The sequence below is a fragment of the Lepisosteus platostomus genome, chromosome 25, assembly GCF_059453375.1.
Source record: "Lepisosteus platostomus isolate fLepPlt1 chromosome 25, fLepPlt1.hap1, whole genome shotgun sequence".
Taxonomy (NCBI): Eukaryota; Metazoa; Chordata; class Actinopteri; order Semionotiformes; family Lepisosteidae; genus Lepisosteus; species Lepisosteus platostomus.
The window spans coordinates 16,267,518-16,290,028 of NC_142635.1; the positions used below are offsets into that span (position 1 = coordinate 16,267,518).

The 22,511-nt window shown below is 42.7% G+C and overlaps 1 protein-coding gene and 1 long non-coding RNA gene across 5 annotated transcripts in view; one reads left to right on the forward strand and one right to left on the reverse strand.

Annotated features, from left to right (window-relative positions):
• LOC148641239 (uncharacterized) overlaps positions 1–22,511 on the forward strand; it is a 120,294-nt gene that overhangs the window by 92,802 nt on the left and 4,981 nt on the right. For both annotated transcript variants that reach the window (XM_088619093.1, XM_088619094.1), the window contains exon 7: positions 16,502–16,626. The gene's annotated coding sequence lies outside the window, so the exon portion shown is untranslated. The remainder of the gene's footprint in view (positions 1–16,501; positions 16,627–22,511) is intronic.
• LOC148641240 (uncharacterized) lies at positions 2,565–16,262 on the reverse strand. 3 transcript variants are annotated; one of them, XR_015929970.1, is made up of 4 exons: positions 15,799–16,262; positions 12,873–12,940; positions 10,405–12,514; positions 2,565–8,571 (listed from the first exon to the last, which is right to left on the reverse strand). It is a non-coding gene; the product is annotated as an uncharacterized LOC148641240 (long non-coding RNA). The 3 variants fall into 3 exon arrangements; XR_015929968.1 differs by lacking the exon at positions 2,565–8,571 and having other exon boundaries at positions 9,308–10,542; positions 12,363–12,514; positions 15,799–16,230; XR_015929967.1 differs by lacking the exon at positions 2,565–8,571 and having other exon boundaries at positions 9,308–12,514; positions 15,799–16,227.

The window sequence follows — 22,511 nt, forward strand, 5'->3', positions numbered from 1 at the left end:
TTATAATGCGAAAGAGCTGCCCATTGACAACAGCTTTCCATTTGTTTTCCCTTCATGAAACCACAGACACACGGCTGCAGCCCCAGAGATTGCTAACAACTGGTGAATCACAAGTGAGTCAGCATTCATGTGGGCACTTCTTTCATAGACTGGAATTCTGCAGGAAATAAAAAGAATTTGCATGAGTGTGCTTGTTCAACTTTTCTAAAAATCACTTCCTAAAAGAAAGCTGCAAGCTCCTCTCTCACCAATTCATCCACTCAGGCTTGTGCCTGAAGCCCCGGAGGTCACGGGTTCAAATGCAGATTAAAGTGGTGGTTGCCCATTTGAAACTGCTGGCACAATTTCCCCTTCTGACGGGAGATTGTACCACTTCCTTGTGATGGTGCAAGACCACAATCCTTTAAAATAAGCCTCCTCACAAAAGAATGGCCTGTGCTGTTAAAATATGTGGTGAGTCATGGGATAGAGAGGCTTTAACACAATAAGCCAGTTAGAAGTGGAAGATGAATATACTGTAAGTAGTCCGTAGCTGGGGGTTCAGGTCCAGGCTGTGCTGGTTATCTGTGACACACATTTGAGAGAATGTGTGTGTGTGTGTGTGTGTGTGTTGAGCTTTAACTCTTGTAGGACTGTTAGAGAGGTTCCAGTGCTAAATTGGAGATAATAACATATAATGCACCTGCCTGTCACTGTACACAAAGAGTTATTTTTATCACTTGCTGGAGATGGTGACACGGGACGCACAAGATGCAGGAGAGAAGCAGTTCCCTGGCTGTGAGCGATCCTTTTCCCTGCTTCAGTTTGCTCACCCTACCTCCACATCTTCTGCATACATAGAGCTGGTACACTTCTTGGCCATGGCATTTAACTGTCAGGCTCAATGGGAGTATTTTACTTCCTCGAGATCATTACCACATGGCTTCTTTTCTTTTCCTTCCTCAGTGCTAACCTGTGAGCAGCCTTTTGTGTACAGAAACACTCTCTGTGCATGTGAAATTCATTAGTGAACAAATCGGCCGAGAGCTGAACTGAGGATTCTGTTGCAGGCCACCCGACTTGCAGCTGGTTGTGACACACTTAGCTTGTGATTTCTTGCAGTCGAATCTGAGATTGGTTGTGTGTAATCTTGTGTAGCCTCCATTGGCTAGGAAATTACAAAATGTAAGAGGTAATAGTGGTAAAATACTTCCTAGGATTGATTTCTGGTGAGACCCTCGGTTTTACAGTCATGTTCAATTCCATCAGTTTCAAAACTTGATTGCACAAACCATAAAAATCACAGACAGAAGTTTCAGAAATGGTGCTTAAGGCTAAAATTCAAGTGGTTCCTGTGTCTTTAATAGCGCAGATATGGCTGCAGTACTTCTTATCCTCTCAAATCTGCTGCTGACCGTCTGGAAGACCCCAGCATCTGCTGTTGCACATCTCTCCTGCAGTTCCAATGAGGGTGATGTGCTGTGTAATAGCCACATGAGAAACATTTCCTTCAATTGTAGTGTGATGTGTGGCTTGGGAATGGGATGAAGTATGGACGCTGGAACATGTTTCTGGTGGAGTATCTTACAGTATTTTTGTTCAGTCTCCTAGCAGCTTTGGATTCACAAGAAAGAGTGTAGATTGTAAGGTGGGCAGCTTTATGGTTGTGGAAATTTAAGGAGAGCTTTGCTGTGTTTAAGCTGAGCAATTCCCGGTTCAATGAAATCACCTGTGTCTTCCAGAAAGCAGTGTTTTATGTTCAGTTTGACTATATCTGATGCCATGTATTGTGAGGGCCCTTCAGTCTTATCCAGCGGAGGTTGGACACAGCTTAAATGCAGTCTGATATACAGTAAGACTAACCCTTGTTTCAGAACAACACTGTCCTTAGCTGTTCTGGACTAGAGACCTACTTTTGCTGACGATGCTATATGAATGAGCAGATTTCTGGTGCAGATTAGCTAAGCATGGTGGGTGAGTTTCCAGGACACCCCAGTAACTGAAACTGATTTCTTTTCACTCCAGTATCTCTTTCAACAGAGCCAACATTTTCAGCTCTCTCCCAAACAATGCAAAGTTATTATTTTGTGATGTTCCAGTTCAAACAAAATAAAATTCTGGGTTAATTCCAGTAAATTTCCAACCTTTTATTAGTATTTGTGACTTTGACGTATCACTTTACCTACAACATATACCTTTACAGCTTATTTACTTGGTACAAAATGTAATGTAATGTCAGTAGAAGTCCTGGTTTATTTGATCAAATACAATATGCTGAAGGATCCTGTTGAATGCAACAGATCCAGAAGTTTGATGCCTGAGCTGTAAGCAATATTGCAGTGTGAGTGGGCAGACATTTAGGTATCACAGTATATTTCTTACCAATGTGTACGCTGGGATTCTCTAAAAAAGTAGGAGTGTTGAATTGCATTAGCTGATTGTGCTGCCAGGCTTTTTCATTGACCATTAAACAGGAGAGGAAGAGCCATTTTCTCAAATTGCTGTGTAATTGAAAACAGTGGAATGAGACAAATATTTTAGTCTATAAGGGCATGAACAAATAATGTTAACCAATAAACAAAACATTGAAGACAAGTTTAATTTCCAAAACATATTACATTCATTTAGCTTCCGTTTCCTTTTTTGTTACGTAGATATATTTTTTTTTCATTTTATAATTCTGGTTCCAATCCAGACTTCTTCCCAGGACATGCTCCAGAGGAAATGGCGAGGCAGGTGACTGTGACGCTAATTTATGTGTAGGTTTGACTGGTTAGGCTCGGTGACCAGGCCTCCCAGTTTAAAAGACTATAGATCTTTCCAGAGAGCCTGGGCCGAGTACTGTGTTGACTTTAGTCTCCTTCACTTTTAAAAGCTTTGCAGCAAACACTGCCTTAAAAATAATGATTAAAAGAATTTAGACTGATGCAAGTATAAACTTGGATCCTGCAGACATGCCAAACTTCTATTGGTTGTTAAAGCAGCACAGTTAAACCATGATGACAGACAGCTACTTTCCATTAATGTTTTATTTGTGTTTGTGTGATTTGCGATTCTGTGCATTATTTGTCTTCAGCATGAACTATTCCACCAAAAATACAAGAAGCATGGTGAGGAGCCTAGTCATACAATGCCCAGATGTCCATTGCTGAAGCATCGGTGCAACACTAAAGATACTGAGTTTATTTTAGAGGAGCCTTCCTAGCGTGACAGATAGTAATGGAAGGAATCACACAGATCATGGAAATGCAGCGGATATTCAGAAAGATGTCTCTATCTCCCGATTAAAAACCAAAGCGCAAAGAGTTGCAAAATGGAGTGTAGGTGTTGAGCATGCAGTATATTTCGGTCAGAAGTCGACACAATGTAAACGTGCATCCTCAGAGGAAGCGTGTGAGTAAGAAAAGGTAATAGCTGAGCAGTGGTGGACAATGAATGTGCCGTTCAGGTAGCATCCCCAGTTAGATCGCCTATGTCTAGCACGGCAATCAGCATGCAGAGCTTGTGAGTGTGTGTGTGTGTGAGCGTGTCAGTGTGTGCTTGACTGGATTGATCCCGACCGCCAGACAGACTGAGGGTGTCAGGTGCATGATGGGTAGCAGGCTCGCGGGGGTAGGCAACGTGGCGACGCGCCAGAATCAATTGGCAGTGAAATGAGATGGCAGGCCGCCAGGTTACCATGGAGCCCACTCCGGCTGTCCTTCACTGGAGGATTTGTAAATTAAAGCGAGAGAAGCGCGCAGAGAGGGAGAGGGGCATGAAGAGAGGAAAGGAATGGGGAAGGTAGAGAGATGGAGGTAAAGATAGAAACACACAGAGGAAGGGAAATACAGTCGTGGAAAAGCCAAGAGGCACAAAAAGAGAGGGTGAAGCCGGCCTTCGCCGAGCCTCCAGTTCAAGCTGGTGTTCAGTAGTGACCGTCGAGTACTTGAGAAAATCTGAATCTGAATCCGAGTCGTACGCAAAAAGATCCCCTTTTGAATTTAAACTTGAACTCCTATTTCAAAAAGGCATAGAGATATGGATAAAAGGAGAGGGAGAGATGAGGGGGGAGGGAATTAAGACTCTAGCTAGAGGATCTAAAAATCTTTAAAAATGTAAAAAAAGGACATATCTTTGTCAAGCTTTATACCGAAAAATTTGCATATAACTGGCAAAAGGGCGAGGAGTCCGTACACAGTTACAGCCCTTCAAACCCTGCCTGTCAGCATTGATTTTCTTTTTCTTTTTTTCTCCTAAAGCCAAGCTGTTTTCTTGGCAAGCTTAGTGGCATTAGTCAGTTTAATTTAACTGTGAGCGCATGCATTTCTTCATTTCAGCACTATGGCTCCAGAACCTGCTTAGCTGTCATGCAAGATGTGTTAATATTGCATGTTTGGCCCCATTTCATGATTACCAGGCGACAATTACTAGAAATGAATAGAAATTACCAAGTGATTAATACAGTAATTAGGTGCCCCTCACTTCCCAACACCTCCTCCTCTCTCCCTTTGTTGCTTATATTGTGATTTTTAAAGGGAAAGCATACATCATTAAAATGTCCCAGACCGAATCCTCCAGGCACAGTTTCTGATGACGTACTGGACTTGTTGAAATAATCATTTTTCTTCCTTATTATTTCACTTCTTATCCTTTTATAGGTGATCTGCATGATTTTCTGGGCTTTTCGCCTGTATTTTATTAAAGCAAAAGTTGTCTCTGAAAAGATCAATCTTACCAAGGCTAAATTCTAGGAAACTAGGAGGAGGAATATTTGAAATGTAGGACAGCCCTAGAGAGTATAGTGTTTTTTGCAGCCAACATCAGATTCTGTACTGTGCAATGGCTTTAGGAGCTGCTTCAAGTGACGGCAAAGCAAAAAACACAGTAGGAAATGCATAATCATCACAACACTTTCAATAACCACTTATCTTATTCAGGGTCTTGGTTGCCCACAGCATACTGAAGCATTGGGAACAAGGTGGATTATAACCTGGATGACACACTAGTCCATCACGGAGCACACACGGACACGGACACAAACACGCGCCCATTCACCCCAGAATTAATTTTACAGAAGCCAGTTAACTTTACAGAAGGTCTTTGGATTGGTGGAGAAAGCTGGAGCACCAAGACAAAACCCACACAAACTTGAGGAGAACATGCATACTCCACCCAGACAGCACCCCGGGAGTTGAACCCCAGGCCCAGCACTGTGCCGTCTGGCCAGCTTTACGCCTCTCTGCATGTTGCTGCTCCTGTTATTTTTCAGAAGATGAAGGATGACAAAAATAAAAGGAAAGGAGAAGAACAAAAACAGCAAAGGCTTATTTTGTCTCTTCCAGCAGATCCTGGTCCAGTGTGAAAGATAACCTCCCTCATTCTGTTCTAGCTGAGGAACTTTATTTACCTGCATTTTTAAAACACTGTGCATATAGGGGGGCCATCGTGTTGAAGGACACCGACGCTCAAGAGCTATGCCAGAGCATGAAGGGAGTAGATTCCATCACTCTCACCAGCCGGTCCTCCACTATGTGGCCCAGTGTATGTGTTCTCGGTTACTCTGGGCCATGGTACTTAGTGCTACCATGTTATGTAATTATTTACGGTCCAAAATAATTTATTTTTGTAGAGTACCTTACACCGACCAGATTTCAAATAGGAATGGAAATACTTAAATTTAAGGTGAGCTAAAGAGTTTTAATACAGTTTAAGCAAAATTAAGTGAAATTAATTAAATGAAATGGTATGAAAAATCCTAAAGTTACACAGTAACCGAATTTCACATTATCTGTCCAGCAGTGTTACGTTATATGGATATTAGTAATTTGATGTTTTTTCATGATATTAACCCTTCACTTTAATGAGGGGAACACGGTCAGTTTCAGACAGGACTGGGTAGGATTTAAACCATCTGAATGGTCTGGTTCTGAGTTGACCTCACTGGTGACAAAGTGGCATCCTTCAAGTCAAGAATGAAAGTACAGAGCAGGCCGCCTGTGCCCAGGTGAAGCAGTGTAAAGGCAGACGCTTCCAGAAGAGTGGTGAAAACGGCAGGGACTGGGTTAAACTCGTTCCCTTGCGTTTTTCTGTTGTAGGAAGGGGCTCTAAAGGATTCCACAGGTGCGAGCCCAGACTGGCTCAGTGACTGTGAACAATCCCTTTAACCCTGTCAGAGACACAGGGGGACTGTGTCCACAGGCATCGTGCTCTAATCGGAGCCCATGCGGCTCGCCTGGCACCAGCCCCTTGGAGATGTGCTGTGGACAGGGCCTCCGAGATAATCCTATTAAAATTGGTAAATGCTGGAATGCCTCATCTCAGCTTTATCACTGTGTAAAGTTTGAGTTGGCCGTCTCTGGTTGTGTGTTTGGTGTAGCTACCCTTATGATGAATACAAGCTCTCTGTGTATAGAGTTGGTTTACTTAAACTATATTCATACATAAGCACAGTTAGGCCAGGTCAGCACTAAGATAGAAGACTCCTAAGGAAAACCAGGTTGCTGCTGAAAGTAGCATTGGTGGATCAGTAGGTGGGGGAGTAGGTGGATCAGGAAGTATTTAATCTCGGATGAGACTACTTATCCTTTAAAGATCCCCATTGCATTTTTTTGTAAGAGTAGGAGTTTTAACCCCAGTGTCCTGGCTGAATTCCACATTGGTTTTATACAGTACGGCCTCCCTGAAGATCCCTCTTAATTCAACTGGTGATGCAGTTTCTCACTGCTCCCCCGATCTGCTGTGCAGTAGAGCCTGCTGGTCATCACCCAGCAGTGCTCTGGGGGATGAATTGGGTCCCCTCCTTTATGTAATTTGGGGATACAACAGGGATGTTCAAATGGTTTGTATTATTAATATCTGATTTTAGCTGTTAGTGAAATTGTGTTCCTAAGTTAAGATCGTCCAACTCCAGAGTTTAATACCCTAAGGCATCTGGAGAAGACCAGTGTTTAATGGGCACTGGGGCTGCGGCAAGAAGACTTTCTGATGTGTGGGGCGGGCCCTGACCCCCGAGGCGTGTTTAACCTCAGGCTGCGCCATTCCAGGGTACCCCTGTGGTCATGACTCAGCCAGGGCACTGCCAGGGGTTGGGATGGGCAAAGCCGCCAGGCGTCTCCAGGGCTTAGCGCTCTTCCATTTGGCAAAACAGCTCAGCTGTTTCTGTCCCGGTGCGCCGTGGGAGCCGGGGCAGCTGGCCCGATGACTCAGTCACAGACACACACAGTGTTTTTCGATCGCTTCTGCAGGTCAGCGCAGGAGATGGACAGAATAGCAATTGGCTGTTCCGAACTACAGACTGAATGGGAAAATAAGTCATTTAGTAAAAAAAACCCTCAATCGGCAGCTGGGCTGTGTTGCAGGGAGTGGCGAGACTGGCGCAGGGCCCTTTAGATGGATCGCAGTGTCAGATCGCTGTGTCTCGCTCCCTTTCCGACAGTGTGCTAATGAGTCACAGGGAACAGAGGGGTATTGTAGAGGGATATGGCAGTTTTACAAACAGCTTCTCCTTTCTGTTTCTGTCCTGTTCTCACACCTGATTATTGGGAATATTTATGGTTCTCCGTGTCTTTTTTCTTATGTTGCCAAGTTCCTTTGTGAGTAAATGTTCCTGAAAGCTACTTCCTGTAATGTTACTTGAAGCAAGGAGTCAGATAAGAGCACAGGGGAGAGTCAGAGAGTACTATAGGCTCTGGCCCATGTAATTCACAGCATACTACAACACCCCACCCACCTTATTTCCCTTGGCGGGTTGCAGTTTCCCCGGGTTTTACCAGACATTTACTTTTCTTTACTATGGTATAATTCATAGCATGCTTCCCTACACTCTTCTCGACTTAGCACAGTTGTTACCATGGTATATCACAGGGTGTTTTTGAAGTGCTAACTACAGAAACAATTAGTTCAGCATCTCCGTTTGTTTGTCAGCATGGTGGTCTAAATGGTAAAAGCACAACAGACAGTAATACAGGACATGTACAGTATCCTCCTCTACAGCGAGCAAGAGCTAACAGCAGCGCTTTCGGGGTTTGAAGAGCTCTCCTCTTTAGAGATGCAACTGCACGTCGATGGCTGGCGTTCAGGCAGTAGGTGCTGTAGTCCAGCTGCACACAGGCTCTGTTAATGCCTCCATCTCAGAAAGCCACACGCAGATAGTCTGCCAAGACTCCCAGAGGCTGATTTCTTATTTTTATGTCTTTGAAAAAAGGGACACAGCACTTTGTCAGCCCCTCTCCAGCGTGGCTCGGGCCCAGCTGATTTCAGCACTCAGGAAGTTTGAAAGCTGATCTGTATTGTACAGAGGGGAGTCTCTGGCAGTCAGGCTGTCTGAGGTGCGGATTAATGCTGGGGATTGGTGGAGGGGTGCCGCAGCCGCGCGTGAGCAGAATACAGGATGGAGGAGCCGAGGGGAGAGAGACAGCCACACAGACAAGCCTCCCTCCTGGCTCGCCGGCAACCTGCCTGTCTTGTCTTTTTTAACCAAACTGCTAACACATTCATTTACACTGCCAGTCTATATGCGTGTGCTCCAGACGACGGGTCTCCCCCATCCCCTTTCCCACCCCTTATCAGTAGAGTTCTCTTCCTGCTTGGTGCCTGTGAGCTTGCTGCAGTCTGCATGGGTACATGAGTAAAAAAGGTAAAGCTTTGTATTAGGGGTGGCGTACAGCTTTTAGAAACATTTTGTAAAAGAAATATATTAATAAAGTATTAATAGGCTGGCATAAATTTAGTAATTGTCAACCTTTACTGTAGATCAGCTGCATGATGGTAACAAGATCCTAATCCTGACTATAGCCTGTACCACTGAAAGGCATCTTTTTAATATTATTAAAAACATGATAATAGCTGGTAGTAAGTTAACAGAAACCTAAAGTTTTATAATAAGAAAGAGGGAAACCGACTAATAGTTGTACTCATGCACGGATAAACACAAAATAGCTAACTTTGCACAAAATATCGGGCTTTTCTTCTAGGTAGGACAGGAAAGTTTTGTGTATGTGAGATTGAATTTGAATTTCTTTCTTTTGCATTGTACTGAAACGTGCGGTTTATCTAGACTTTTCCATTATGACAATCAATTGTCGATCTGGTACCGTTGACTTTAGTGCTTGTGGGCGAGTGCTGACACACTTCAAACTGCCCAGAAGGCCCCCAGACGCTGCTGGCTCCCTCTGCCCCTGGGTTTCCTTCACAGCACACAGCGCTCATGAAGCACATACTTGTCTTGGACTGTGTTGTAGTGCGGTGTTGTAGGGTGCCTTAGTAATTCTGTGTGGAGTGTGCTGTTCGAAGATTTGGAATATGCTGTATTAAGAAGCAGTAGACAAGGAAAAGCCTCCCACACAAATTCTTTCAGACTGTATTCTTTGTATTTGTTGTATTCACTTAACTCATTTTCCTCCATAGCTGTCCCATTATTCTCGTATTAATTGCTAGCGCAGCTGCATGTCTGTCCTCGTTCTCTCTGCACACTTTCACGCTGTCTCCTTGCTCTCTTGCAGGCTTTTACGGCTGCCAATGTATCGCTCTCCCTTTGCTTTACTCTCTTACCCACTTTGATGGAGTGTTCCGCGTAAACATGGAAAAAACAGAAGCCTGTCACACCATATCTTAAAGAAGGGTGTTATACCATCTGTATTAGCTCCTAGCTCATTTTTTTTTCTCCCAGCACATACATCTGGATTCTCTGTTGCTGTCTTTGTTTAGATTGTTAGTTGTCATGTCAGTTGATGGTTCCTGGAAAAGCTAGATCCTGAGGAGACTTTGCGAAGCTGATTGAGAGGATGTTTTCTTGGGAAGCAAACCAGTGTTGCACTGTGCTCCAAAGCCAGCTGGCAAAGCACACAGCACTGAAACCTGCGTAGCACTGAAACACCTCCCCGATGTATTTCCTGTTATTCACTCTGGAGTTTCTTCTTTTTATTTTGCAACACCTTATTATCGAAGTATTTAGTTATCAAAGCCAATACGAAAGCAAGCGTGTGACAATAGAGCATTAATGAAACAGACGCACACAATGAGATGTGAAGAAAAGCAGTGTCCTGACTGGTCAGTGATAGAAGTTGCCTATCTGAGTGCCAGTTCCAAGATCAGCGGTTTTTGAAACATGAAAAGTGAAGAAGATTCTGATGCTCAGGTGGTGCCCAGGGCACAGTGTTTGCAGATATTGAGGGCTGCGGGATATCGGAACTTGCAGCCGAAAGGATAGCCAGGGGGTGGGGATTGTCGTTGTGAAGCCAGGGTGAAAGTGTAAGTGGAAAGTGGCAGTTTCACTCACTCTATACAGCGATTTTGCTATGGAGAAAGATGGCCAGACTCCAAAAAGGACTTCTTCTTTTAGGAGCTGACTTTAACTACAGAGCGGTATTTATTTTTGGTGCAGGGAAGCCTTCCAAGAAGTAGGGAAAAAAAGGCTAGCGAGAGAGGACTGGAGTGCCGCTCTACCTGGACCGTCTTTGTGCGGATCGGGAAGAGGAGCGAGAGGGGCGAGGTGGAGGGGCGGACGGGACTCGTGCAGAACTCCATTTTCCCTCTCCGAATTTCTGCTGTCTCCTTTTCTCCTTCTTTTTCGTGTCGTTTTTACTGGAGAGCGATTGAGGGACAGAGTGAGAGAGAGAGAGTGAGAGAGACAAAATTAAGCCAATTTTTTTTTTAAGACTCGGATCTTGGCTTTCTTACAAACAGATGTTGCCTGTCATTTGGTTGTTAAGCAGGCACCCGGTTAGTAGAATACAGAGGTTTTAGAGACAAAGAGATAATTTCCTTTTTTTCTCCCAAAACGAAACAGAAAACAAAACCAAAAAAAAAAACAAAAAAAAAAAACAGGAACGGGGCTTTTTTTTGTTTTCGTTTTTTTTTTGCTAGCTGTCCTTCTTTCTTTCCTTTTCTTTCATTCTTCCGTTGTTTCGCTCTGTTTGTCCGTTGACGTGTTTGTGTTTTGAGTTTCTCGCGGGCCACAGTGGACTTGACTCTGCCGTCCTATTGCCAAGCGCTGTAGGCGCAGTGCGTATAAAGAATCCCATTTGGAAACATTAAAGACGACCGGTAAGTCAATATTAACATGTTTAAAGACTGGGGAGGGTCTATTTGGCATAGCTCCTTTTAGTCTCACCTTGTATTTTATTTAATTGTTGTGTCTGTTTTTGTTTTCATTGAAGTTTTTTTAGGCGCTGGATTGTTCCGCGAGTCAAAAGGCCTAAGGCCACCGTCCAGATTAGATTTTTATATTTATTATAGTTTTTGCCGACGCTGTCCTTTCCAGTCCTGCTTCTTAACTTGCGTGATAGGGTTTCTCATCCATATTTATTCCTATTTCAGTTTATTAGTGTTGAATTCAGTTGCCTGCTTCATGTGTCAAAGGGTCTCCGTCAGCCGACCACGCTTTATTTCTGCTGACGTTATCAGGAACGTGGTCCTGGCGCTTTTAAACCTTTTCCCTCCAGTCTGAGCTTTTGTTTAGTTGTGCTCAGAAGTACTGGGGTTCCTGTTGGCTGTGCTCCTGGAGTGCTGCAACTGCGTCCGGCACTTTGTGAGTGTTTTTGGGGTATCTCCTCTTCTCTTGGCATGGCCCTCAAAACATAGCAAAAGGAGCCTGGTATCCCAGCCATGCCTGAAGAGTAATTCTGGTCATTTTGGGTGCTGGAGCAGAAGGAATCGTCTTCTCAGCCTTTGGATTCTCAGATAGACATTCTTGCCTCCTACAGTGTAGTCCCTCGGTTTTCAAGATTTTATTGTTTTTTTTTTTTCATTTCTGGTGTTATATTCACAATATTGTTTGTTTGTGCACTTATTTTTGGGGGGCATGGATGTTGAGGGGCTACATTAGTCCCGAAACCCGTCTTTCTGGAAAAACCTCGTGGTGCCAAACTGAAGTCAAGTACTGTAGGAGTGTGGCCTTTGAGCTCTCTTGTCATTATTCCAGTATGGGGCGTCACAGCAGATGGGATTGGAAACTGATCACCCACTTCATCAGTGTCCCACATCAGCAAGCCATCTTAATATTCCTGAATACTCTTAATTTAATGTTCAATGTGCTCGACATCCTTAAAGAAGCGCTTAGCAAAATGTCATTGTTTTCTGTTCTTAAATTATATTTGAAAGTGCCTGAATTGCTGTCTGTGCTCAGACTGCAGTGTGGGGGCTACATGGCTAACTCTACCAGGACACCCCAGATTGTGACGGGAGAGGAGTTGAGCATTGCAAAGAAATCGAAGCCCTTCATTTGACGCAACACTGTCGTATATCCAGTTCTCAAGTCATTGGACTCCGTTCTGGGACGTTTTTGCAAGGGGTTTTGAAATCCTGAGTATCCAAGCGGGAGCGTACAGGGTGCCCACGTACAGGCCTGTCTCTGATGTGATTTAGTTGTGAGGGTTGTGAGCAACAACCTAGCGATCTCTTACTTCAGGGTAGCTGCTGCAAGCTGCCAGGGTAGTGCTTTCCTGCGTCACTTCATCCATATTAACGGAAGGCTCAGTTCCTAACATGGCGACAGATCTCCGCTGGCGCTCTTTCTCACTGTTTCTCTGGACTTCTGAAAGCAATTACCAGGACTCTGTGAAAGAAACGAGTGAGGATAAGTTATCGGCAGTGTTCCTCGTGGTCAGCTGCTGGTCAGGGCAGCGCAGGTGACAAGTAAAGGGATGTAAGAACTGTGTGGGTTCCCTAGACTTGATCACAAAGCTAGGATTGTGGTAATATTAAAAATAGATCAAATATGCCACTACTAAAAATGTAATAAGCTACCCCTTTAAATAAAACACAGTGCTTAAAATTATATCTGCTACCTCTTTAAATTAAATACTTTGCCTCTTTAAATTTGTGTGATTTGTTCAAATAAATCTGGCTTCCAGATGAATCCATGACTAAACCACTAATCATTTGAACTGATATCAAAATTTATTTATTTTTACCTGCAGTTCTTCTAGAGATGTGGACTAGATGGCAGTTTCTGCTCTTAAGCTCCGTAATCCAACCTTTCCTGAAATAATGGTTAAAAGGAAACATTTGTTACTGTATTACCTTAAATTTTCAAAACCCAGAATCATTTGCAAGTATTTTTATTTGTTCCTAAAAGCGGGGAAAAAAAACACAAAATTGGCATTTGGTTTCTCTTGTTCTATTGAGTTTTTCTTAAATGTTTTCTTAATGCAAGATGGCACGCTATGCGACGTAATTAACTTTCCCAGTCTTCCCTTGTTTCAATTTTCTTATTTTCTTAACACAGCCTGTTTTTAGAAATTAAAAGATAACTTCAGAATGGCTCAATGAGCAGCCCTCGGACAGATTCTACTGCAGGGGCAGAGCTTCGGGAAGCTGAACTGCTTTGCTTTGCTTTTCTGTAATGCCAAACGAACTGATTTCAGAAGTCACTAACACTAACTTGAATTAGGCCGTATATATATATACTGTAGGTGGAATGCACAATTGATCATCTTTTTTATTGCCGGTAAAACCCACATAATGCCAAAATTCCCCAAAAAATACAGATGAGCTAATAGTCAGAGCTGTGCTGAAATACATTCCTCATCCATGCAGATGAGCTGGGCCTGACTGTAATTTTGGGAAAATGAATCTCTCACACAGGTAAAGCACAAAGGTCTTGAAAGTTAAACCACGCAAATCACAGCTGTTGCCTGCCCCCCAGTTGGGATCTTTTTTTTTCTGGAAGAATTGTTAATTTTATTTGTACTTTTATTTGATTTCTTGAACATGCGCAATCGCACTGTGCTCTTGAAGTCATGTGAATCTTTTATAGAGAGATCAGATATGTTTTACTATTCTTGCATGATATATAAATTCTTGCAAGCAACTACTGTAGAAAAAGTTGTTTGAATGAAAAGCATCATATGTACTTAAATTCAGCGTGCTACATTGAGGATATATTTTCCTTTAATATGAGACCCATATTTCCGCACAATATTTAATATAATATTCATATGTCAGTGTTTGGATTCCATTCTACTTTTATTTTAGCACATTTATCATCTTAGCTTTTATTACTTTAAAGAATGAGGAAAACTTTAGCTGATTTCAGCTTTTTTGTCAGAAAAAAATGTCAAAAGTTTGCTTTTTATCCATATAATGAGGATTGTGGCTTGTGTGGTGAAGATTTCTTGCTTTAAATCTGCTGCATTCATGCTTGAATAATGTATTGCATAAGTAATGCTATATAAACACTTGTTTTATCTCTGAAATAATATATACTGTAATGCAGAATATATCCTATATAAGTGTGTAAAATATGCACCATTTTCTATGATACAGATGACCACTCATCTACAAATATCGTTTTTGCATTTTACTGGTTATATAATGCTTAATAACTTTCTTGCATCCCATTAATTCATTAGCTGTTACAAAGCATTGGTAACATTGTAATGCCGATCACTTTCCTTATGGTCATTATTACCTAACAAAGTATCGAAAAGAGGAAGAGAGCAGATCTCTCACCTCAGGTTAATGGAGAACAGTGCTTCATCTATGTAACTTAACTCACTTTGGTGTTGAAGAATAAACAGGTGAGGAGCAGAATGTCCATTAATGCTTTTTGTAAAACTTTTTAACGTTCACGACTTTCACAAATTCAACACTTAATAAAAATCAAGAGTGATTTATTTGGATTAGAAGACTGTTGCAAGTGATACAGTGCAGTTTTTACTGTATGCATCTTGATATTATACCACATTAGTTCAACAGGAGAACAGTTTAATTCAAAGTTTTAAAAGTAATATTTTAATTTGAAGTTGTGGGAAGTAACCTGAAAACACGTAGCTGTTGGAATGTTAATTAGTTATAAATAAGTTAATGATTCTATTTTTTCTCATAACATTCTATCTAGTGATGAAGGCATCTACATTTTATTCTTGTTTTGTTTCAGCTGCCTTGTCCATTTAGTGATTTAGCGATAAACTTTGCAGGTCTGAAAATATAACGATAGACAAACTGGCAGACAAGCCGAAAAAGACTTGTGTCCAGGTTCGGAAAAACAGTCGTTGTAGAAAATATCTGTGATGTCCAGAAAGAATTAGAACTTAAAATACACAAATTTAGAAAGGGCTGTTTTTAAATTATCAAAGTGAAATGGCTCCGTTGTTCATTGTATTTTTTCTGGACGGAGGTTTGCAAGCTCCGTACGTACTGCTGGAGGGTTTAAAACTTCTCCTAGACTGACGGACAGACACTGTACTGTAGCTCGACAGACAGATGAATGCAGAGATAAGATGATCGACAGCCGTCAGAAAGACACGCAGCCAGATGACAAAACCTCTGATAGGGAATTCAGCTGTGGGCTGGACAGACAGAGATCACGGTGTTGTACCAGGACATGCAGGCAGGCAGGCAGATAGGGTGGGCAGGTGTGAGGCCGGACAGACGGACAGACGGGCTGTGGAGTGCGATGTTGTCGAATTATGTAAACGCTCTGCAGCCCTGGCATCATCTCGTCTGCTGGCAGCGCAGCACTCAATTAGGAGCGGTGACACAGCTGTGCGCCATCGTTTTAATCCGAAAAGAAAAGGGGGGAAAAAAAAGGAAGGGAAAAAGGAAACGAGAGAGCGAGGAGGATCGTGCCTGCTGCTGTATAAGACATCTCGCCATCTTAAAAAAAGGGCACGGGGCATTTCATACTCTCGCTACTTCAAGCCTTGAGCCATTTTGAAAAGAAAAAAACAGAAAGTAAGAGCTCCTTTTTTCTACGTGGCACGGGGTGGACCACAAGCAGAATGCAGCGCTGCTCCCGTTGTGTTCATAGAGAGGAAACAGACCTCTGTGGCACACAACTGAAGAGATGGCATATTTACGAAAGGCTCTACTAAAACATAACCTTCTCAGACTTACTTTTTCTTCAGAGCTGTCTTTCATTTTCGGTCCTCGTTTCTCTCTCTCCCCCTTTCTCCCTCTGTTTCTTTCTTCCTTTTTCTGTTTTTTGTGTGTGTGTAAAGAACAGCTTATCATTCAGTCTGATGTTTTTTTTTTTTTGTTTTGTTCACGGGGGTTTTAAAACAAAAGGAAACGTCCGAATTTGGCACCGCGAAGGAAAGTCAGAACAGCAGCCAAGGATCATGCTGGGATCCAAAAAAAAAAAACGAAAGAACAAAATGCCAAAAAGAAAATTAAAAAAAACACCACCCTTTCCTTCGCCCGCTCACAAATTCCACATTATCTTCCGCCACGCCAGAAATCTCACCCGCTCACGTCTCACGGTGCTGAAACCCTGGCCTTTTTATTTCGATTTCTAGATTTTTGTATTTTTACTTTTTTGGTTTGTGTGTCCTTCTCAGAAGTGGTCAGCACAAGACGGGCGTGGGAGAGGAGCATGCTCGGGGCTTGTTGTGTCGTTACTGGGCGATTCGTGCTTGTTGAAACAGCGGAGGCATTATTTGGCTATTGTTCGATTTTGTCCTGTGTAAATCCATGTCGGCACAGGAACGGGGACTTGTTGATTTTTTGGGGGGGGTTTTGGTGATTTGATTTCGAAGTGCACATTTTTCAAGTCCGCTAACTGTGAACTAACATTGATTCTCTTTTTTTTTTATTCCAGGCATTTTTTTTCCCGAACGATTCGGCCTACGTCGTCCTCTCGGCCAGACACCATTTTGCTGCCACGCGTCTCCAGACTGGACTGATCGGCTCTGTCCTGATTGCCGAACCCGCATCGCTAAACCAGTACGTCTTTCTTCTTTTTTCTCAATCGCTTAGCCTGAACCGTCTTGCGAATTCGTCGTCTTGTACTCGTGTTTTCTTTCCGACAATTTTCTATGAAGTTATTTTAAAAGAAAAGCAAAATGCAGAGAATCTTGGGATTATTTTGTCTCATTTTAAATGTTAATCATCAGGAAAAAGAAACCAAGCTAAAAAGGATATCTGGCCGCAGAACTAGCAGATTGAGTTGTTTTCGTAGTATCACGAACTGTTTCTCCATACGCATGGATGTCATGGCCAAAAAAATCTGACCATAAAAGTTCAGTCTACAGTTGTACAGTACGTGTTATTTTTTGTGTTTGTGTTCAGAACCTCTTGAGTCTCTTGAAATCAATTTAAGTCAAATTCAGCAATCTGTCGCCTGAGGAACTCTTGGTAGAATTGAGAATTAGTTTGCTTTTCAGATTCCTTGAATACTTAGCAAAGGATACGCCAGTGCTTCATATTTCAGAACATTTAATGAAATTATTTCAACAGCCAAATATCTCTTAAGAGTCTGTTTTCAATGTGGGACGAACAAAGCTGTGTTCACGGGTTTCCTGCATTGTCACTGCACAATGGCTTTTGGCTTGCCCATCACAAAACTCTTCGACTTGCCAGTCAAAAAAAAAAGGTGTATCTTTGGGGGGGGGAAAAAAATCCCGAGTGATCTCATTAGACTTAATGCTTGCTTGATTTACAACCGAGGATTATTGAAACGGGTGTATGAAATGCCTCCTGTACTGGGGACGTAGTGGGTCACACATGCACGTCGCCCATTCACATTATCTGTGTCTGGCTGGCCGGAAGGCTTGCATTCTGCTGGTGTAGAGCATTGCTGGGTAGCCATGGGTGTGAGTGGTGTCGTGGCACAGTGGGAACCCCTTCACTGGAGGCCTTGGCCAGTAATAGTTTTCTTTTAGATTGGTGCTCTGGTTTCCACACACATCTTGTCTTAAGGCTGGGTTTTGAAACCCTCGAGTAAAAGTGGGATTTGAAAACTATGGTTTCCCTAACAAGTGGTTTGTTTATCTTGTCACTTGTCACGATCTTGTTTGTACTATCTTGTCTTTGTTTATCTTATTCACTATGTACTGCACTATGTACTGAATTGTGAATATTTCTTTTGCTTTTTAAAACCATGAGAAAGAAAAGCTATAATTTACATTGTTGATGGTTTTCAGAGACTCTGAAGCCACTTGAGTACTGTATATCTGCGGTGTTTTAACTTCCATATAGCTCTCACCGCTCACTGTCAGAGGCAGCACTCTGGCCATGCTGATTGCGAAGACACAGCTAGAGACAGGAGTGTGAAAGAAATAATTTTTTAAAACCCTCAGCCTGTTTCTCCAGTCAGCCTTCCCTTTAAAAAGCGCCAGACTGCGATCGGCCCAGGAAAAGACGTGTTGGTACGGCCCTTCATTGGTGAGCCAGCTCGCAGAGACTGATACAGATCGAGCCCTGCCTGACGGCCAGCGTACAGGGGCGCCATGTATTAAACACCAGCTCGCTCGGAACTGCTGGAGGGGCAGCTTTCCCTGTTTTAGAGCTTCTGTTAAAAGGGGAATTGGGCTTAGGTGTAGTTTTATCACATTTATTTTCCTCTTCTCCTTCACTAGAGTCAATAGTTTCTGTGCTCACCACACCTCTGAGTCTGATTATGAGACTTCTCAGTCCCCAACAGCCCCTTATTTTCTAATGATACACTGCATCAGCCTCCACCTCTCCTGGGGCTCTCAGCCACACCTCTGCTTGAGAACCAGTGAAGAGTGTCTTCACTTGGTCTTGCTCTGGCATTGCAGTGCTCAGTAATCCTTTCATCTTGTAATGTGCAGTGTTCTGAGACTGGCTGCCTGTGCGGTCTTGTTCAGCAGTGGCCACAGCACAGTTCAAAGCCTGGTGCCCTGGATCCTTTTAAGGAGAAAAGGAGAAGATATATTGTGCTGAAATCGTTTTCATTGACTGAACAATGATGGCCTTAGATCTGGAGTGGCGAAACCAGTGACTGGATCACGAAAGCACTGCTAAGCAGAGTGAGTCACAGCTGGGTCTGGACTGGTCAGGCAGGCTGTTTTCAGTCTGGTTGGGTTAATTCACTCTGATGCTGGCCGGTGCAGTTCGATTTTCGCTGCCGTTGGACACCACTGGTCAGTATTGGTCATGCAGAGTCGAGTTCCAGTCAGGTCAGGATCAGTCTGTTGTGGTGGGGCAAGTCATGGAACGGGCAGGGCTGGACTGGAATGGACTGGTCATACTGAGGCAGGTCACAGTTGGACCCGGGCTCATCACTGAGGATGGTCACTGTTGGGTCAGGGCTGGTCTCGTTTTACACAGGCACTACAAACCTGCTGGCAAAATCATGTTCATAGTCTCAAGGATTCAGTCTGGTTAAAACAGGAAGTTTTTTTTTTTTTTTTGCCATGTCCTATCTTTCTTGTTTCACTCGGTGCTGTACGTGTCTTACTCCTGAGGACTGCTTTTGCTATGGAATCGATTCCTTGGTGCACAAAACTCATCGTTGTCTAGCAAAAAGAAAGGAGGGGGGGATGTATTCCAGTGTCACATTTACCTGTGAGCCCTGTGCAGCTTCATGCCTTTAACATGCATTGTCGTCAGAGTTGAGGTTGTGCTTTTTTTTTTGTTAATGATCATAAGGAAAATAACTGCCTTGTTATGTGTAGTTTTTACAGCATTTATCCACAATTATATTTAGGAGAAATACTACACTTTTGAAGTTAGAGATGCTCTCATCTTATAAATATTCAATGCAAATTTTTAGGGCTGTGAAAGAGAATTTCCATAAAATATTTATGCAGAAGTGGCTCCATTTTCAAATAGAATAAAAACTTAGTTTGTGTCCTTCTTTGAGCTAAAAGTCTTGCATCACTCCTCTGCTGAACAACCTTGTACAGAAAAGTACGGCCAGACCTAGAAAACAATATTCCAGAATATTGGGTCAGTTCTGTAACTCAGAGATTCCAGAATATGGGATCAAACTCAGAGCACGAAGAGTCCGTGGTCATATGAAGAGCGTCTGACTTTGTTTGATGGTGGCCATGTGCCCACAGCTCACTGCACCAAAGATACGTGTTTCAGCAGTGCTGACTCTTCAGTGCTGGGATTGGAACAGAGATAAACAGTTAAGGTGCAGATAATCTGACCAATTTATGATCAAAGATGACAGGGTAGCTTTAGTATATTTTTGGACCCATTCTCATAACTCTAATAAACTGCTGGAAATATTCTGAAACAGCGTATGAAATGCTCTTTTTCACACCTACATGATCTCGTGCTGAATGTGTGTTCTTCCAGACTTTTACAGTTACTCGGAGAAAAGGAGGAGCAAATGTGACTCCAGTGTGAAGTGTTGGAGCTCCCTCTCCTGTAATTCAGCTTTTGGGGGCGCTACGGAGACCAGGATCTGGGGAACCCTGTTCCTTTGCCACAGTAGAGGCTCCAGGCTTGGGAGAACTGCTTCAATGGGCAGCAGGAAGCCCCCTTGATTGCTAACAAGCTTAGGTCCTTTTTAATCTTTCACAAGATCTGCTCTTTGTCTTCTGCACTGTAGGATATTGTTAACTGACATGAGGAGAGCACTGCCTCATTCCAAAACGACTCTAAACACGAACTTGAGTCACCTTCAGTTTATTGTTGATGGATACAGAGCTCTGTATACATTGCTATTTTAAATTCCTAATTAAGATTTACTTCAAAGTACAAGAGCACATGTAATCCTTTTTATAGTGCAGTCTTTCTCTATGGATCATTAATATCCAGTATACATGCCAGCTGACCTGGGGAAGAATCTCCTAGAAGGCTAGACTGTACTGTTACTAGACGATGGCCATATTTCCCCTGTTTGCTTACTTCTGAAAACATTTTAAAATTTTGGAAGCTACAAGACCTGCTCTGTGTTCTCTGTTTATTCTACAGCCATGGTGTTTAAACTGTCAGTGGGCTGACTCTCCTGAAAGGGAGTCATTCTTGGTAATGAAGTCATATCTCAAATCACACCACAGTCATGAGGACCTCAGACATCGGTGTGGGTGTACCTGCAGGGAAGGGGGCACCCCAGCCAGAATGTAGCACGCAAATCAGGTGAACAGAAACAGAATCGGAGGGTAGATGTAGAGAAGAAGGCGCTATAGAGTGACATTAAAACTGTCCAGTTCCTCCCTCGTTTAGGAATCTGTCGTCAGGGTTATTCTCGTTTGTCAAACTGTGTTCTTCTGTCATCTGTCGGTGTTCATTCACGCCAAGTGCCAGACCAGGCGTCTGCTAGTACGTGGCTCAGCGAGACGGATCTCAGTGAGCCAGCATTGAGCCAGCATGCCCTCATCCTGGGCATGTCCAACACTCACTTGTGCTTTGAAAAGTGCTAGAGAATTGTATTATTTTTGTTATTTTTTATAAGAGGAGAGGGTTAGTCAAACATATACAGTACTGTAGCATATGTGATAAACATTGCAAATGAATTTTTAAGGAAAACTCGATCAGCATCGTCTTATTTTTCTCGCATCATCTTTTCTGATCTCCGTCTTCTCTCAGGATAACAGCGTTTCAGTCCTTCTCAAACCATGACTGTGTGGCAGAGGTGGTGGTAGTTAAAGACTGTAGAAGCTTCTTGGAGTAGGTATCAAAAGAAATCTGCATGACTAAAATGTTCTGTGTTTTATTTGACAAATATTTTTTTTTGTGAAGACAGAAATCGTGCCTGCTGCCACAAACCCGTAGATCCGAACTTGTGGTGAAAGGCAACACAAGCTCGTGTCTACAGGTCTGTGACAGTGCGGCAATCACGTCCTGCAGCTCACCGCGTCCCGTCTGCTGCTGCTGCTCTGTCCCGGACTTCACTGTTTCAGGCACTGCGCTTTTATTTCTTTTCAAAGGTGCATCAGGATTTAGTCAGGCATCAGGTGTTAGAAGAAATTAAATAACTGGCTGGAAAATATTCCCCCAAATGGTCTGAATTCATTTGAGGCTAAAAACTACAAATCCTGTAATTTCAACATGTTTACAAAACAAGACGTTTTAGGGTAAAACTGGTAATAAAGCAAGTTTTTTTTATTTATTACCAGCGTTGAATTGGAATGCAATTAGTCTTGTGAGCTGCACACTGCAGTTTACTCGTGATTTATTAAAGGATGAGCTTGGAAAGCTTTTGTCTCATTAAGGTCTGTTGTTTCTGCTGTTCCGTGTGAAGTTTATTTGCTTTTTATCTGTGCTCTTTTTTATTCTTTTGTTCAGTGCATTTATTTTTCTTGCACACCAGTACTGATGTAAACTCACTCCATTTCACCGCTTCTGAGCTTTAGACGAACCGTACCGTGTTTCTCAGTCACAGCCTTTGAATGATGTTCGCACTCCTGTGCACACTGCTGGTCTGACTGTGTGCTAGGAAGTTCAAGGCTTTGAAGAGAGCAGAGGTGTGTTTTTTTGGGCAGAAACATGGGGAGCAAATGGGCTTCCTTATGACGCATCAATCCTCTCACTCTTTTGTACGCATTGCAGGCCTCCAACCTAAGGTGCTCTTTCTCAGATTGATCTGAAAACAGAATACACCCAACCAAGGGGGAAGAAAATAGGTATTGCAGTTTTCAATTCTTACCTAATATAGCCACAAATAATTTTATCCTTCATCGTATTTATTGATTTAGTAATAATAGTGGTGGTAGTAAAACATTTACTGTTCATACCAAGTAAAAATCAAAAAGAGGCAGAAATGTCAGCAGGGTTTTTTTTTCAAATAGATATCATGACTAGGTATTAAACCTTGAATTTTTTCTCTACCTGGGACTTTGTCTCAGCAGTGTGCTTGTGATTAATGTGCTGAAGGTTGAAGTGTTATCTGTGTGCTCTTCTGTCTGGTG